The following is an 18,232-nucleotide window of genomic DNA, read 5'->3' as shown; positions in this document are numbered from 1 at the left end:
TACAATCTGAGTTCTGTGATACAAACCAACACGCTGAAATGAAGTGTATTCTATATACTAGCAATGAAGTATCAAATAATACAAAATAAAAACAATACCATTTATAGCAATATCAGCATGAAATATTTAAGGCTAAATCTGAGAAAAATGAAAGTCTTGTACACTAAAAATTACAAAACATTGTGAGGTAATTAAATGAAACTTACATGGATATAACTAGTTTGTGGGTAGAAAAACTAAGTGAGTTTAAGATAACAATTTTTCCCAATTAAATGACAAACTCACAACAACGTCTTCGGGTAAAATGTCCTTGCAATAAAGGATGAGGTAGGCAATTTCAGCAAAGAAATGGAAACTGGAAGGAAACACCTAAATGAAACAATAGCCTATGAACGATCCTTCTCTAGTTACATGAGATCTGTTTGCACCTGGGGGAGGAGAGGGGGACGAAGTAGATGTGAAGTCACAGGAACCAAATAATGATGAGGCAGGGACAGCAGCGTTAGCCCCGGGAGAGGCACAGACCAGGTGGGGAGACGCTGCCCTGAGGGCTGACAGGCAGAGTGTGGGCGCAGCAGGCCTGGCTGGGTGTCACTGGGCGCTGAGCCTGTGCTGTACCTGAAATGTACATCTGACGTGACATGTTTGTGATTGTCACCACATCCCAATACACGTCCCTGTGTCCTGTCCCCAGGTAGAGGAGAATCAGGACCCTAAATGCTCTATATTGAAGAAGGCAGCATGTCATTTAAGGGACTCTGACTCTGACTCTATTTCCAGAGCTTAGAAATGGAACCTGCATCTGTAATTCCTGGGAACACAATCTGAAGACCCTTCTCACAAAATGGATCCCATCCAAACCTGCCTCACTCTGTCACAGAAAGCGTGGGTGTGTCCCAGCCACACATGTGGTGTCGGTTGTCTGGTCCTGTGGGTGTGGCTGTAGTGGGAAGTCATTCCTACGGGGGGAGTCTTGTCCCCGGGACCTATACGTCCTTGAAAGACAGACTCTCAGGGCCTTTGTAGCACCCAGGACACAGAATTCCCATCCTCCAGTACTTATCATCAGTTGTTCTGCAGAATAGGACCCCAGAAGGTACCAGAAGACGAAGAGGATGATGTGGGCATGGAGTAGAGGACGAGCAGGGAGGCAGCTGGGCCTCAGCTCTGGGCCTCAGGAACGGGTGTGGATTGTCCGCATCACGTCCTGGATTCCCGTCTTCCTCACCGCCCCTGACATGAAGCCGGGAAAGGATCCTGACACTCGTGTTCATCCCTCCTGGACTCTGCCCCTCTGCCTGCTGTGTGGACCCTGCCCTGTGCTCACAGGCCCTGCATCTCTCCCTGCTGATCCAGCCTCTCCAGGCACTGGGACCTCGGACAGACAGCAACACCCACTGTCCTGGGAGAAGCAAAAACAGGGGCTGGAATGGGGTGAGTCTGACCCATCAGCACCAGGCCTGTCTCATCAACACTATGGACCCACTGAACGACCACATCCTCTCAGAAATGGGTCCTCTGTGTTGTTATCGTGTGTCCGGCAGCAGAAGCTCTTGTTTCCACTAGAGGATGAAGCTGAATATCACTGACCAGCACAGCCGAGGTTCCTGTCTCCTCCCGAGCCCCAGGCCCAGGAGATGGGATCCCCCCTCCGTGAGCGCCCAGAGCCAAGGTCATCCCTGCAGCAATGATACTTCAGATGGATTATTTGTTCTTTCTTCTCAGAGTGTTTCCTCATATGATCAGGTGAGGACATGAGAAATCAGCTTGTAGTCATCTCCTCAGCGTCTTCCCACCCACCCCTCACACAGCGACAGCCAGGGCTGTCTTCTCAGTTCATATTCAGATTCTGGGGATCCCGCGCTTCCTCACTCTCCCCTTTTTGCAATTTATCTCACTTACAACTAACTTCTTTTTTGGGCTGTTTCATAAACACACGTACACAGGGATTCTTCTTTGCACGTTTAATGTCACTAGTTACCATATGTGTGTGTGCGTGACCTTAACTTTTTAAAGTAAGTGACAAGATTGGAGTTCCATGGGTGTTTTTGTAATAATTGCATAAAGTGAGAGTTTATAGAAATAGGAGTTGTAGATAAGATTTTTATACGTCTGTGTAAAACTTAAATAGAAGGATGATTCAGCTGCTTTGAGGAAGGTCATTTCGATCAATAGTGTTTCAGGAAGAAAAGACTCCATATTAATGAGAAACAAATAATAACTATAATTAAAACATAGTCAAATCTTTGAGATTTGTGAACCAATCAACTTCATTTGAAAATGTTTAAATGGGCCTTGAACAAGGCTTGTGATCTTGCTCCAACAATGTGTTTTGTCATAAATACTCCAGAACAGGCATGTTCACCTTCCCTCTCAATGTTATTACATGAAATGTCTCCGTCCACATCCCAGATGAGTACAACTCACGTGTGGAGACAACGAGGTGTTTACAGGAAGCAGCTACGGGAGCTTTCGGAGAATCAACGCTTTCCCCTCTTTAGAGAACAGTTGGTTTTATTTCTTTGAAGTCTTTATCCAGAAACAAGATGAGATTATTACTAATTTTGCTATAAATACTGACAACATCAGGAATGCTACCAGGTGTCTTGACAAAGCATTTGTATCAGGGTTGTCTTGAATCTTACTTCAGAATGCTTCTGGGTGTTCCATGGACACGAATAAGGAATTAGTTCTTTGTATGGTTTATAGAGTGTAAAAAAGTCAGGATCTTTTTTTTCATTTTTATAGAATGTCGAATCCATAAGCAATCACAAATACCTCATATCAGTATAGAACTTAGCTCTTAAATCTCTAGAAGTGGTGTCATAGAATGAGCTATAAGTAAGCTTGGTGTTTTATGTTAGAAGTTTCTGTGTGTGATATTATTACCCTTTCATTTCTGTTCACAAGAGTCATTAACACATAACGTCATATTAAGCTCACCAACAGTGTTGAGCAAGAGTTAGTTCAAAATAAAAATGCTATTCAAAAGATATTAGCAATTTATTAATTTATATTAGAAAAATGTAGGATGGACGTTGGATTCATAGTGCTATACATAGATTGATTCTGTAAATTCACAAATAGTGTTTTTACAGAATTTTTGTACAGATTTTTTTTAATTCTGTTATTTTTGAGAAGTGATAGGTATTGCTTCAATGCTACTTATGAGAAATTACTTAGTTGATATTTAGCTACAATATGGGTCAAACATCAGGCAATTGATTAGGTTGCATAATAAATTTCAAAGTGTGAATTACTACATTTAAAATGTAGTTCTTTACTTTTTTGGGGTGTTGGGATAACCTCTCAAGAAGGTGATTTTAATATAGTGATGACTTTCCAAAGTCAATTGTGCTATATTGTCACCTTAAGACAGGAAACAGAGAGCCTTGAAAATGAACGGAGTGTGGAGACACCAACCACACGTGATCATGTTAATATTCCTACATTTATAACCTGTGGACATAAATGGGGCCCATAAACCACTGTTCCGATCCCCGAGGGACTAACGTAGGGGCTCTCAGAGGTGAGTTGGGGAGAAGCCCTCAGGGGTGAGGTTCTCATGGCCTCCGCGCTTCCACACAGGCCTTGAGCTGACGGTACAACAGCTGCTTCCTCCCACAGGGCAGACCCAGGGCTCCCACACATCGCCATCCTTCCCCTGACAGTGGAGCTGAGTCCAGTGCTGAGGACACAGAAATATTTTGAAGGTGTGGAGTGTAAATGGGTTCATTTTGCCTAATACACCACACAAACACACACCCATCAGTCAGGGAAGAAAAAAACATTATAGAATCCAGAAGCAGTGGACCAGGGAGCCCTTGGAATGTCTCAACCATGGTTTGGACTCGTGTCCTCCCCCGCTGTGTCCCTGCCCAGGTTCAAGGAGATTTCAGAGACAGGCCTCTGGAGTCATCGGGGCTTAGGGAGGTCAGGAGATCAGTGGGGTTGGGCTCAGGTCGGTCTCACGGAGTCTCCCGTCATCTCTGAAGCCGTCCTGTGTTTTCTTCCTGGTTCCTAGTTACATAATTGGAGTAGACACGCTCAGTTACTAGCAGAATGCAGGTTTCCTGACCTCTGCAATGGGGAGAGTTAAGAAGAAAAAACCAATAGAAAACCACGAGAACTGCCCCTATCGATGAAAATAATAAACAAAAAAGCAACACCTCATTTCTGGAGGGACTGCAGAGGTAGTGGCTCCATCAAGAACTTGGAGGATGTGAGAGCAGTGACCCCACACGTCCCCGGTTCACTTGCCTGTCTGGGTTATGCGGGACACAGATGTCCTTGGAGGAAAATGACAGTGGGTGTCGTCAGAAGCGAACCCGGTGGTGATTCCAATTTCAGCTACTGTGCTGTATGTGTTGTTTGTTTGTTTGTTTGTATCTTTGCCTGCGCAGATTAACATGTAAGCTTGTTCCTGTTTGGTAAGACAGTTGTGTATGTCACCAATTTTAAAGCAGAAATCATAAAGTAACCTTGACGAGCAAGCATGGGCACTCTTGAAACAAATGAGTAGGAGAAAAACTCAGAAATGAAATATAAATTATAAAAATTGCATATAAATTATACAATATGTAATTTATACAAACTGAAGAGGAATTATAGAAACGAGAATGGCAGTAGATGGACTATGCACATCGCTAGATGAACTGAGGAACAGGGTGACACTTCCATGGAATTTCAGGTGTTGAGAGAAAATTAATGCACCTGTAGAAATAAATTACCAACAAAGATTATCAAAGACAGAAAAGCAATGAGTCTGGCGTTACCTGCATAATAAAGTGGAACTTTGAAAAGATTAAAATACATTTGAAAGAAAAGGGGCCTTCTGCTCTGAATTAATTCCCACCACTGTAACTACCCTCTTGAGGATGTCACCAGGGGGCGCTGTGGATCCGCTTGAGGTGAGCAAGGCCGGCAGCAAGTTCCGATTCAATGGGCTCTGAATGGTGCCCACTGGCTTGAGTTAGATTTAACAGCAGGTGCTTCCTCCCAAGGGACAGGCTCAGAACTCACAGGCTCCCATCCCTTCTCCTGACATTGAAGTTAGTCCTGGGCTGAGGACACACAGTAATTGGGGGCAGGGTTGGGACCTAAAGGGCTCAGATTTACATGAAGTGTCACTGACTCAAACACAAACCCTTCCCCAAGGAGCTGCTGGAGAGAAAAGCCATCAGGGAATCCAGTGTCAGCTGTGGGCCCAGTGTCCTTGAAACGTCTGCACCATGGCTGGATGCCTCTCCTCCTGCTCCCCCTCCTCACTCAGTGCCCAGGTTCATGGACATTTCAGAGACCAGCCTTTGGAGGGATCCCTATGCCTTCCTTCCTCATTTCTGACATGTGTCTCTTCTCACTTCAGGCTGTGGTGACTCAGGAGCCCTCACTGACCGTGTCCCCAGGAGGGACAGTCACTCTCCCCTGTGGCTCCAGCACTGGAGTGGTCACCAATGATCACTGCCCATCCTGGTTCCAGCAGAAGTCCGGACAAGTTCCCACAACGTTGGTGTCTGACATACACAGGAGAGATGTATGTACCACTGCCCAGTTGTCAGGCTCCATCCTCAGGAGCAAAAATGCCCTGAACCCCCCGGGGGCCCAGCCCGAGGACGAGGCTGAGTACTACTGCTGGCTGGTGTGCAGTGGTGCTCGGTATAGGGGCAGGTTCTGATAGGAAACCAGGACATGAACCTGCCCTTGGCCCAGCCTGGTCTATGAATCATCTCATGGGCGGAAGCTCACGTGATCAGAATCCTCAGCTTTCCAGGGAGTCCCAATGACAGAAATGTGACCTCTCCCAAATGACAGTCACAGCAGGTACCCTTCAGTAAGTCTTCATGCCAGCGTTTGTCCAGTGCCTTTAGATGATACTGGTCCTTGATCTTTCAGTTGCAGCCCGCACAACCTTTCAGCTTGGTGTCTGGCTGGACTGAGATCATTTGTGCACCAACTTTTCTCCTTTTCCTGCGTGAGTTGACTTAGGTGCCTGAGCTGCAGCGGCTTCTCATTGAGCACCAAGCCCAAAGGCAGACGTGGAAAGGGGTCTCCTGATGTAGCTCAAGTGTGGACCTGGTCTGGATTCCACCTTTTTCTCTATTGTCTCTGGAAATCTCATTGTGACACATGCTTATTATAATTATGTACAATTGTGTAATTGTATAATTTTAAAAACAATTATATGCTATTTAATGTTTCTTAAAATTTATATCTATACTGGAATGAACACTTAATCTTAGTTTTGAATATAAGTATTACTGCAGTTGTATAGCATTTAAAACATATAATTTGTATGAGTAAAGTTTGATTATCACCTTGCATACATAAAATCTTTTTTTTTTTTTTTTTTAATTAAATTTATTGGGGTGACAATTGTTAGTAAAATTACATAGATTTCAGGTGTACAATTCTGTATTACATCATCTATAAATCCCATTGTATGTTCATCACCCAGAGTCAGTTCTTCCATCACCATATATTCGATCCCCCTTACCCTCACCTCCCCCCCCACCCCCCTTACCCTCTGGCAACCACTAAACTATTGTCCGTGTCTATGAGTTTCTGTTTCTCATTTGTTTGTCTTGTTCTTTTGTTGTTTTTGGTTTATATACCACATATCAGTGAAATCACATGGTTCTCTGCTTTTTCTGTCTGACTTGTTTCGCTCAGTATTACTCTCTCAAGATCCATCCATGTTGTCACAAATGTTCCTATATCATCTTTTCTCACTGCCGAATAGTATTCCATTGTGTATATGTACCACAACTTCTTTATCCATTCATCTATCGAAGGACATTTTGGTTGTTTCCATGTCTTGGCCACCGTAAACAAAGCTGCAATGAACATTGGAGCACACGTGTCTTTATCTCTAAATGTTTTCAGATTTTTTGGGTAGATACCCAGGAGAGGGATTGCTGGGTCATACGGCAATTCTATTCGTAATTCTTTGAGGAACCTCCACACTGCCTTCCATAACGGCTGCACCAGTCTGCATTCCCACCAACAGTGTATGAGGGTTCCTTTTTCTCCACAGCCTCTCCAACATTTGTTACTATTTGTCTTGTTGATGATAGCCATTCTGACTGGGGTGAGGTGATATCTCATTGTGGTTTTGATTTGCATTTCTCTGATGATTAGTGATGTTGAGCATTTTTTCATATGTTTATTTGCCATTTGTATGTCCTCTTTGGAGAAATGTCTCTTCAAGTCCTCTGCCCATTTTTCAATTGGGTTGTTTGTTTTTTTGTTGTTGAGTTGCATGAGTTCCTTGTATATTCTGGATACTAGCCCCTTATCGGAGGCACTGTTAGCAAAAATCTTCTCCCATTCAGTTGGTGGCCTCTTTATTTTGTCAATGGTTTCTTTTGCTGTGCAGAAGCTTTTAAGTTTCATATAGTCCCATTCGTTTATTTTAGCTTTTACTTCCATCGCCTTTGGAGTCAAGTTCATAAAATGCTCTTTGAACCCAAGGTCCATAAGTTTAGTACCTATGTTTTCTTCTATGCAGTTTATTGTGTCAGGTCTTATGCTTAAGTCTTTGATCCATTTTGAATTAACTTTGGTACATGGTGACAAATAGCAGTCCAGTTTCATTCTTTTGCACGTGGCTGTCCAATTCTCCCAGCACCATTTATTGAAGAGGCTGTCTTTGCTCCATTGTATGTTTTTAGCTTCTTTGTCAAAAATTATCTGTCCATATTTATGTGGTTTTATTTCTGGGTTCTCAATTCTATTCCATTGGTCTATGTGTCTGTTTTTCTGCCAATACCATGCTGTTTTGATTATTGTGGCCCTGTAGTACAGGCCAAAGTCAGGAAGTGTGATACCTCCATTATAGTTCTTTTTTCTTAAGATTGCTTTGGCTATTCGGGGTCTTTTGTGGTTCCAAACAAATCTGATGATTTTTTGTTCTATTTCTTTAAAATATGCCATTGGGATTTTGATGGGGATTGCATTGAATCTGTATATTGCTTTGGGTAATATGGCCATTTTAACTATGTTGATTCTTCCAATCCATGAGCACGGAATGTCTTTCCATTTCTTTGTGTCTTCTTCAATTTCTTTCAAAAATGTCTTATAGTTTTCAGCATATAGGTCTTTCACATCCTTGGTTAAGTTTATTCCTAGGTATTTTATTCTTTTTGCTGCAATTGCAAAAGGAATTGTTTTTTGTATTTCTTTTTCTGAGATTTCATTGTTAGTATATAGGAAGGCAATGGACTTTTGTGCGTTGATTTTGTAGCCGGCAACTTTACTGTATTCGTTGATTGTTTCTAATAGCTTTTTGGTGGAGTCTTTAGGGTTTTCTATATATAGCATCATGTCATCTGCAAAGAGTGATAATTTAACTTCTTCATTCCCAATTTGGATGCCTTTTATTTCTTTCTCTTGCCTGATTGCTCTGGCAAGGACTTCCAACACTATGTTGAAAAGCAGAGGTGATAGGGGACATCCCTGTCGTGTTCCTGAACGTAGAGCAAAGGGCTTCAGTTTTTCTCCATTAATTATGAGATTAGCAGAGGGCTTGTCATATATGGCCTTTATTATGTTAAGGTATTTTCCTTCTATACCCATTTTATTAAGTGTTTTGATCATAAATGGATGTTGTATCTTGTCAAATGCTTTTTCTGCATCAATTGATATAATCATATGATTTTTGTCCTTTATTTTGTTTATGTGATGTATCACATTGATGGATTTGCGGATGTTGAACCATCCTTGTGCCCCGGGGATGAACCCCACTTGGTTGTGATGAATAATCTTTTTAATGCATTGTTGTATTCGATTTGCTAGAATTTTATTTAGGATTTTTGCATCGGTATTCATCAGAGATATTGGTCTGTAGTTTTCTTTTTTTGTGCTGTCCTTACCAGGTTTTGGTATCAGGGTAATGTTGGCCTCATAAAATGAGTTAGGCAGTACTGTCTCTTCTTCAATTTTTTGGAAGAGTTTGTGCAGGATTGGTATTAGATCCTCTTTGAAGGTTTGGTAGAATTCACTAGTGAAGCCATCTGGTCCCGGACTTTTGCTTTTGGGAAGGTTTTGGATGACTGATTCAATTTCGTTACTGGTGATCGGTCTGTTTAGATTTTCCAGTTCTTCATGGTTCAGCCTTGGAAGGCTATATGTTTCTAAGAACTTGTCCATTTCTTCTAGGTTGTTGAATTTGGTGGCATATAGTCCTTCATAGTATTCTTGGATGATCCTTTGTATTTCTGTGGTGTCCGTGATAACTTCCCCTTTTACGTTTCTGATTTTGTTAATCAGTGTCTTCTCTCTTTTTATCTTAGTAAGTCTAGCCAAGGGTTTGTCAATTTTGTTAATCTTTTCAAAGAACCAGCTCTTTGTCACATTAATTTTTTCTATTGTCTTTTTGTTCTCTATTTCATTTAGTTCTGCTCTAATTTTTGTTATTTCCTTTCTTCTGCTGACCTTGGGTTTTACTTGTTCTTCTTTTTCTAGTTCTTTAAGGTGTAACATGAGGTGATTTATTTGGGAGTTTTCTTGTTTCTTGAGATAGGCCTGTAATGAGATAAATTTCCCTCTTAAAACTGCTTTCGCTGCATCCCAGAAATTTTGGTAGGATGTATTTTCATTGTCATTTGTTTCTATGTATCTTTTGATCTCTCCTCTAATTTCTTCTTTGACCCAGTCCTTCTTTAAAAGTATGTTGTTTAATCTCCATGTATTTGTGTTTTTCCCCACTTTCTTTTTACAGTTGATATCCAATTTCAAAGCCTTGTGATCAGAGAATATGCATGGTATGATTTCAATCTTCTTAAATTTGTTGAGACTGATTTTATGTCCCAATATATGGTCTATCCTTGAGAATGTTCCGTGTACACCAGAAAAGAATGTATAGTCTGATGTTTTAGGATGAAGTGCTCTATAAATGTCAATTATGTCCATTTCATCTAATGTGTCATTTAGGGCTACTATTTCGTTATTTATTTTCTGTTTGGATGATCTATCCATAGCTGTCAATGATGTATTTAAGTCCCCTAGTATAATTGTGTTTTGGTCAATTTCTCCCTTTAGTTCTGTTAGTAGTTGCTTGGTGTATTTCGGTGCTCCCTGATTGGGGGCATAAATATTGATGACTGTTATGTCTTCTTGTTGTACAGTCCCCTTCACCATTATGAAATGTCCATCTTTATCTCTTGTTATCTTTTTCACCTTGAAGTCTGTTTCATCTGATATCATTATGGCTACACCTGATTTTCTCTGGGTACCATTTGCTTGGAGTGTCAATTTCCACCCTTTCACTTTGAGTCTATGCTTGTCCTTGTAGCTGAGATGTGTCTCTTGGAGACAGCATATGGTTGGGTTTAGTTTTTTGATCCAATCTGCTACTCTGTGCCTTTTTATTGGTGAGTTCAGTCCATTTACATTTAGGGTGATTATTGATATGTGAGGATTTCCTGTCATTCTATCCTTAGTTTTCTGGTAAGGTTGTGTCTCCATTGTTTCTTTGCCTTTTTGTTGTTGTCTATTACTTCTGTGTGGTGGTATTCTATGATGTTTCCCTCTGTTTCTTCTTTTATTTCAGTATATATTTCAATTCTGGATTTATTTTGAGTGGTTACCCTTAAGTTTATGTAAAAGAAAGTTTGATATTTAAAGTATTCCATTATCTTCAGCACGCTTACTTTCTCCATTCCCATATTCCGGTTCAGGCCTTTACTCTCCCCCTTTTTGAGTTTTGGTTGCCACAAATTGTCCCTGTTGATGGTGGTCGAATAGCCTCCTTTAGTATTTCTTGTAGTGCAGGTCGTGTATTAGAAAATTCCCTCAGCTTCTGTATGTCTGGAAAGGTCTTTATTCCTCCTTCATATCTAAAGGATATCTTTGCTGGATATATTATTCTTGGCTCATGATTTCTCTCTTTTAATAGTTTGAATATTTGGTTCCACTCCCTCCTGGCTTGTAGAGTTTCTGCTGAAAAATCTGATGACAATCTAATGGGCTTTCCTTTGTATGTTACCGTCTTCTTTTCCCTGGCTGCCTTGAGGATTCTTTCTTTGTCGTTGATTTTAGACAGCTTCAATACAATGTGCCTTGGAGAAGGCCTGTTGGGATTGAGGTAACTAGGTGTTCTATTTGCTTCTTGGATTCGAGGGTCCAGTTCTGTCCACAAATTTGGGAAGTTCTCATCGACAATTTGTTTGAATATATTCTCTGTTCCCTTCTCTCTTTCTTCTCCTTCTGGTATGCCCATTATTCTTATATTGCTCTTTCTGATGGAGTCAGAAAGTTCTTGTAGAGTTCTTTCATTTCTTTTAAGTCTCAAGTCTCTTTCTTCTTCTCTCTGTGTCATTTCCAGGTTTCTATCTTCGATGTCACTGACTCTTTCCTCCATCTGGTCAACTCTACTACCTAAGCTGGTTATTTCATTCTTAATTTCTTCTATTGAGTTCTTAATCTCCAGAAATTCTATTTGGTTCTTTTTTAAGATTTCAATCTCTTTCGTAAAATGCTCATGCTGTTCTTTGATTGAGTTTCTGAGTTCCTTTAACTGCCTATCTGTGTTTTCTTGTATCTCGTTGAGTTTTTTCAGAACTGCAATCTTGAATTCTCTGTCATTTAAGTCACATATTTCTGTATCTTTAAGTGCCTTCTCTGGAGATTTTTCACTTTCTTTCTGAGTTATCTTGTTGCCTTGGTTATTCATGGCGATTACTGGTTTACTATTTCTCTTCCTAGACATCTACAGGAGTCGCTTCTGCAAGAGGCTGATAGAAAGCAATCTTTCTTTTGTTTGCCAGTACTTGTTGGTAGAATGTTTTATTATTTCTCCAACTGCAACTTATTTTCCTTCTCCCACACAGTAGTGCTATGTTTTCTCTGCACTATTCCAACTTCTCACACAATGGGGGGATTCCCTGGGAGACGGGCTTCTCCTCTGTTAATAGTTCGTCTAGGTCACAGGGCCCAGTGTCCCGGTGGGTATGCGGAGAGCTTTTGATGTTCCAAAGCTCTTCCAGCTCCTGATTCAGAGCCCGTAGGTTTCAGCAGTTCTGTTTACTCCTGCAGGGATCCGCCCAGATAGGTGGGGTCAGAGGCGGGGTGAGTTGTGAGAGGTGGCCCAGAGCAATGGCGGCAACCACCACCACAGCCGGTCCTGCTTCCACAGCTCTCTCCCCTTTGCTGGAACTAGTTGGGCTGTGAAATTGTGTTTGCAGTCCACAGTTCTCAAAACAGCAAATTTTCTGTTGTTTTGATCTGACACTGCTACTGTTTCGCTTCTAGCACCAGCACCGGGCAGGTGGGGGCGGGACGAGCTCTGGGAGGGGAGGGAGGGGGCGGCTAGTCTCAGTGCCTAAGGCTCCGTTCTCTGCTCGGCAGTGTGGGCTTAAACCACCGTTTTCAGCCTTTTCCTCCAGTCTTTTCTCCGAGGTATCTGCCGTGAGCGTTGGGTTCAGCCGTGTTATATGCTGTCCCCTCAGCCCTGTGGAGCCCTGGCGGAGCCCTAGCAGTCCGAGTTCTTCCCTCTCCCACAGCTGCGGTAGTTCCGGGAAGCAGCGAGCTCGGTGCACTGAGCTAGGTCTGCGTCCTCCGCCCGCGCGTCTCCGTCTCCGCGCACTTCTCCCTTTCCTCCTCCCTCCACTCGCGCGAATCTCCCACCTGTAGGTGATTTCAGTCGGTAGTGGGCCTCTTCGTGTTGCCTGTCTGCTGTGCAGGGAGTCCTTTGTGGAGTTTTTGTTGTTCGATTCGTTGTAAATTCCAGGGGAGCTTTACAGAGGCTCACCTCACGCCGCCATTTTTCCGGAAGTCCTCCATAAAATCTTTTTAAAGCTAATAAACTTGTATTAAATTCAACAACTGGAAGTTCAACATGGTGGGACCATGTACCCTGCATTTCTCAGGACCGAGGGTGCCCTCGAATATGGGACTTTCAGCGCTGAATTCAGGAGCATCCAGCGTAAACAGGACGAGTGGTTCACCCTGTTGTAGTTGAACGTGACTCATATGGTTCATTCCGTTTTCCATTCCCGACACCTATGAATAGCAACGCTCCCGTCAGCCCACTGTTTCCGGCTGCATTACCTAATTTAACAACTAATCTCCCAAACTCAGTATAACTAAAATGGTCTTTCATTGTCTGCTATTAAAGTTTAGTATTTTACATGGTTTTTAACCAACTGTGTTTTCTTTGTGGGTGTTCAACTAATTTTCTTTGTTTTAGACTTTATTTTTAATAGTCTTTGAACCTCATTTTTATATGAAAATAAAAATATTACATATTTTAGATAATCATTGAAGAAAATAATATATTATAAATACCAGGGTTATCAAGCTCATGTGAAGAACACTACCTGACATCTGAAATGGTGCCAAATAGCTTATATCTCAGATCTCAATGTCCTTTATTTGGGGATGGCACACCTAACCAATGCAATATTTTACAGTATTAAAAACAACGTGTGGAAGTCATTTATGGAAAGATCTCTAAATATATGGTTATGAGAAAAGTATCATACACAAAATTGGGTACAGAAGCTACAGTTATTGTAAAGTAAAAAGTATACAAAATATATTATCGTGTTGGCTTATGTACGAGAAAACCAGGGATGGATTCAACAAACAAACCTAAACATATGCATGCAGTACATACATACACACAGCAAACACACATACATATGCATATAATCACATGCATGCAGTACATATATACACACATGCAAACACACATGCATATGCATACAATCACATGCATGCAGTACATACATACACAGTTGCAAACACGCATACATATGCATATAATCACAAGCATGCAGTACATAGATACACAGAGACAACGCATGCACACACATGCATGCATGCATACACATGCAAACATTCACACACATACACATGCACACACATACACAAAACATATACATCCACACATACGCACACATTCAATCAAATCAAAGGACATGAAACCTGGTTAGACTTAATATTTTTATTCCATATCTTTTTGAAAATCATTAGATTTTGAAGCATAATTTTGAAGAAACTGTTCAAATTGTGGTGAATTTTCTTACTTTTAAAGACTTTCCTAAAGTGACTTAGTTAGTGTTTGCACTGAGAATAATCATTGAAAAAGAGACGGGAGCCTCCTGGAAGAGATTATATCGTGAATTATTATTACTATCTCTTTGGAAACAAAAGTACCCAAACAAACTTAAGTAAAAAGGACATTCATTGGAAGGATACTGATTTTTGCCCAGAGAAAATCAATGTGAGTGTTGAAGGTGCCATATGGGTGCCAAGGGAACAGCATTGCAGGCTAGGGAACAGCATGTGCAGAGTTTCCATTCTGGAGCTGGAAGAATCTGACACAATTGAGGCAAAGCGAGGTTGATGGAGAAAGTGGGAGCAGGTGAGCAGGAAGAGCGAGGCAGAGAGTTACACAGTTTGTTCTAAATTGGACATGAAATGTGGCAGTGCCAAAAAGCAGCTATTGACTGGAGGTGTTCTGAGTGCCAAGACTATGTTGTGTCCATATTTTATTAAGGGAAACACTCCCCACGCCCACCCGAGAGGTGTGAAGGTGGCAGAGATTTGGCAAGTGAGAGCAGACACTCCACGGGAAGAGGGGGTCAGAGTACAGAGAAGCAAAGACTCTGCTCCAGAATTAATTCAACTCAACGATGCATGTATATTATTATCATCATAATCATCATCATTATTAATATATTATTATTATTATTATTACTGTTTAACTTCAATTTGTGAAAGACCAGAATGCTCCCTTTTGAAATTCTTCTTCTTAACTCAATTTAGTTTTTGAAAGCTGCTACTTATGTAATTTATAAATAAATGTTTATAATAAGGAAAAATTCAAAAACATACAAATATTAGAGAATAGAAGTGAACAACTGTATCCATTATCTAATTATAAGAATTATAAATATATGAGCAATCTTGATTTTTTTATTCCACTCCCATGCATATATAGTAGATTATACATTTCTAAAAAATATAATATGTCTTTCTAAGCAATCCAACACACAAACGTAACTCAAATAATTTTCCAGTTCTATTGAAGTATAGTTTTTAATTGATGTACAATTAATATATACCATTATATTATTTTAGATGTACAGCATAATGACATGATATTTGTATACATTGAGAAATGATAACAACAAGTCTACTTAACATCTGTCACCTTACATAGGTATAATTATTTTTCTTTCGTAATGACAACTTTTCAGATTTACACCGCGGCAAATTTCAATAATGCAATACAGTATATTATTAACTGTAGTCATCATGCTGTATATCACATAACCATGAGTTATTTCTTTCATAATGAAAGTCTGTATCTTTTGACGCCCTTCATCCATTTTTCCCACCACCCACACCCCACCTCTGGGGAACAGCAATCTCTTCTCTGTAGCTATGTGCTGTTTTTTTTGTTTGATTTTTGCACATTTTTGTTTTGTTTAGTTGGTTTTATTTTAATTCCACTTATAAGTGAGATCACACATTATTTGCCTTCCTCTGTCTGACTTATTTCACTTAACAGACTGACCTCAAAATCTATTCATTTGTCAATGGCTGAATTATGTATATGTGTATATATATGACACCTTCTTTATCCATTCAACCACTGATGAACACTTCGGTTGTTTCAGTATCTTCGCTATAGTAAATAACCTTGTCATAAATCTGTGGGTGTATATCTTTTTCAGTTGGTATTTTCCTTTCTTTAGTTAAATGCCCAAAAGTGGAATTGGTGAGGCATACGGTGGGTTTATTTTTAGAAATCAGACCATGGATGTGTGGAGACACGGTGACCTAGTGAGCTGCAGAAACCAGCTGGGCTCCGTCTTTGGGCCATGGAGAGGTGTACGCCTGTGACCAGCAGGGGGCGCTGTGGGACTGTCCTGTGGCGACTTCACAGCTGTTCCGTGAGGACCATTCACTCACAAGTCTGGGCCTGGGGGCAGGGCCCTGAGCTCCCTGATGGGGACTCAGCAGCTGTGTCATCTCTCTCCTGGCAGAGAGCTCTGTCTTCTCTCCCCGGTCCCTGTGCAGGGACCTTTGTGTGGTTTCAGCAGGTGCTTCCTCCCAGGGCTCTCCCAGGGGTGAAGCCAACCTCCATCCTCCTCAGTCTGGGGTGTGAGCTGAGCTCCAGCACCAGGGCTCAGGGAGGGGCTGGGCAGTCGGTGGATGGACACACATTTGCATGGACAGCCCCTCCTCTGGCAGAGGGTGGAGAAGAAAAGGAGGCCTGGGGCAGCCCAGCCCCACTGTGGGCTCAGGGCTGTGTGCACCATGGCCTGGACTCCTGTCCTCCTCGTGCTCCTCTCTCACTGTGCAGGTGGGGACATGCAAAGGGGAGTCACTACCCTTGTTTTGCCTCTTTTTGTGCATGAAACTTTATCCTGGTCCCTGCCCCATCTCCCATTATGTCTGTGTTTGCAGGTTCCCTCTCCCAGCCTGTGCTGACTCAGCCGCCCTCCCTCTCTGCATCTCCGGGAGCATCAGCCAGACTCACCTGCACCCTGAGCAGTGACATCAGTGTTGGCAGCTATACCATATCCTGGTACCAGCAGAAGCCAGGGAGCCCTCCCCGGTATCTCCTGAAATTTAAATCAGACTCAGATAAACACCAGGGCTCCGGAGTCCCCAGCCGCTTCTCTGGATCCAAAGACACCTCGGCCAATGCAGGGCTTCTGCTCATCTCTGGGCTGCAGCCTGAGGACGAGGCTGACTATTACTGTATGATCTGGCCCGGTAAAGTTGTCACATTGACACACGCAGATGGGGAACTGGAACAAAAACCTCTGCCTTTTCAGGGCCCTTAGCTATGACGCTCCTCTAATTTAAAATAACTTGAATATATACTAATTATACTTGGATGTAGCTTCTGGATCACAATGTCCTTCTCCCAGTTTCTTATTTAATAATCTGAACTCTCTATAAAAGAAAAACAGTAACAAAAAAACCTATGATGATACAGACACTTTGCCTGGTGGTTCAAGCTTTCAACATCAGAGCCTCTTAAGCTGGTTACTTTTTCTCTTTAAAAAGACAAACCAACGTCCCCTAGGTTTTGTGTTCAGAGCTCAGGACCATCCCATCTAGTGGACCGTCCTCCACAGCATGGACTCTGCTCTCCCAGGGGTCAGAGCAGAGACCTTCCCATCCCTCCCAGGCTCCTGAGCTCAGGGCTGGCCATGGAGCCTTGTGTCCCAGGGACGACGCACTTGTGTCCCAGGGACGATGTGAGGTGATGGGTGGGGACAAAGGCCTGGCAAGTATTCCAGGGACAGAGCCAGACTAGAAATCACACTTGGTTTCATAGACATCAGTTGTGAAGTCATGATTGGGGTTTGGGCATGGAGGACGTTAAGGCCTGTAGTACAGTGTAAATCCTGAGCCTGCTCCAAGGAATGTGGGTGAAGAAGGTCCCATGGATGTGACTTTCCTACAGCTGACAACACTCTGTGCCATGGGGACTCTGATGAGGGTTTTCCTGGGTCCACAGGGACTGCCTGTGTCCTCCTCTCCTCTCCTACATGATGGAACTTGTCAACAGTCCAGGCTGTAGGTGTAGGCTGGGGACTCACAGGGAGCAGAAACTACCCGGATTTGATTAAAATGACTTCAGCCCCTGACGCTGTGGAGAAGGCCCAGACTCAGACTGCACCTTCTCCTGCACAGGGAGCAGCAGACACACTGGGGGTTCCCCTAGCAAGGGCTCCCAGGGGGAACCCCTACGTGTGCAGTTAGCACAGCACTGATTGACCTTCGGGTTCCCAGCCTGATTTTCTCAGCTCTGGGATTGTCAGCTCGGTCTCCTTGACCAGCTCTGGGCTCCAGACTGAGGATGAGACAGATGCTCAGTGTCACACAGCTGGCTTTAACCTCCATGTCACCAAGAGCTATTGCTCCCTGGTGAGGTGAGGTCACGACCTGCCCTCCACGCCTGTGTGACCCGTCCCTCCTCTATGCTGCCTGTGACCTGCACCTGCTCAGGATGGGTCTTCCTCTGACACTTGCTACTAATAGCAGAGGATGGGATCAGTGAAAATAAGTCCTTTTCTTGCTGGTCTCCCCGTACAAACACAATCAGTTTGATCTCAGAAGGAAAAACAGTTGCCCACACATGGTGGGTGTGGATGAGGATGGGATGGAAGGAGAGCAGAAGTCCAGCTTGTGTCATTGGGGGATCCAGTTCCATCTCTGCCAGACCCCATGGACCTCCCCTCCTCCTGGCCCTGGATTTGCTGGT

The sequence above is a fragment of the Rhinolophus sinicus genome, chromosome 9 (assembly GCF_057876585.1).
Source record: "Rhinolophus sinicus isolate RSI-liver-muscle chromosome 9, RSI-T2T, whole genome shotgun sequence".
NCBI classification, from domain to species: domain Eukaryota; kingdom Metazoa; phylum Chordata; class Mammalia; order Chiroptera; family Rhinolophidae; genus Rhinolophus; species Rhinolophus sinicus.
Note: the sequence above shows the minus strand (reverse complement) of the source record.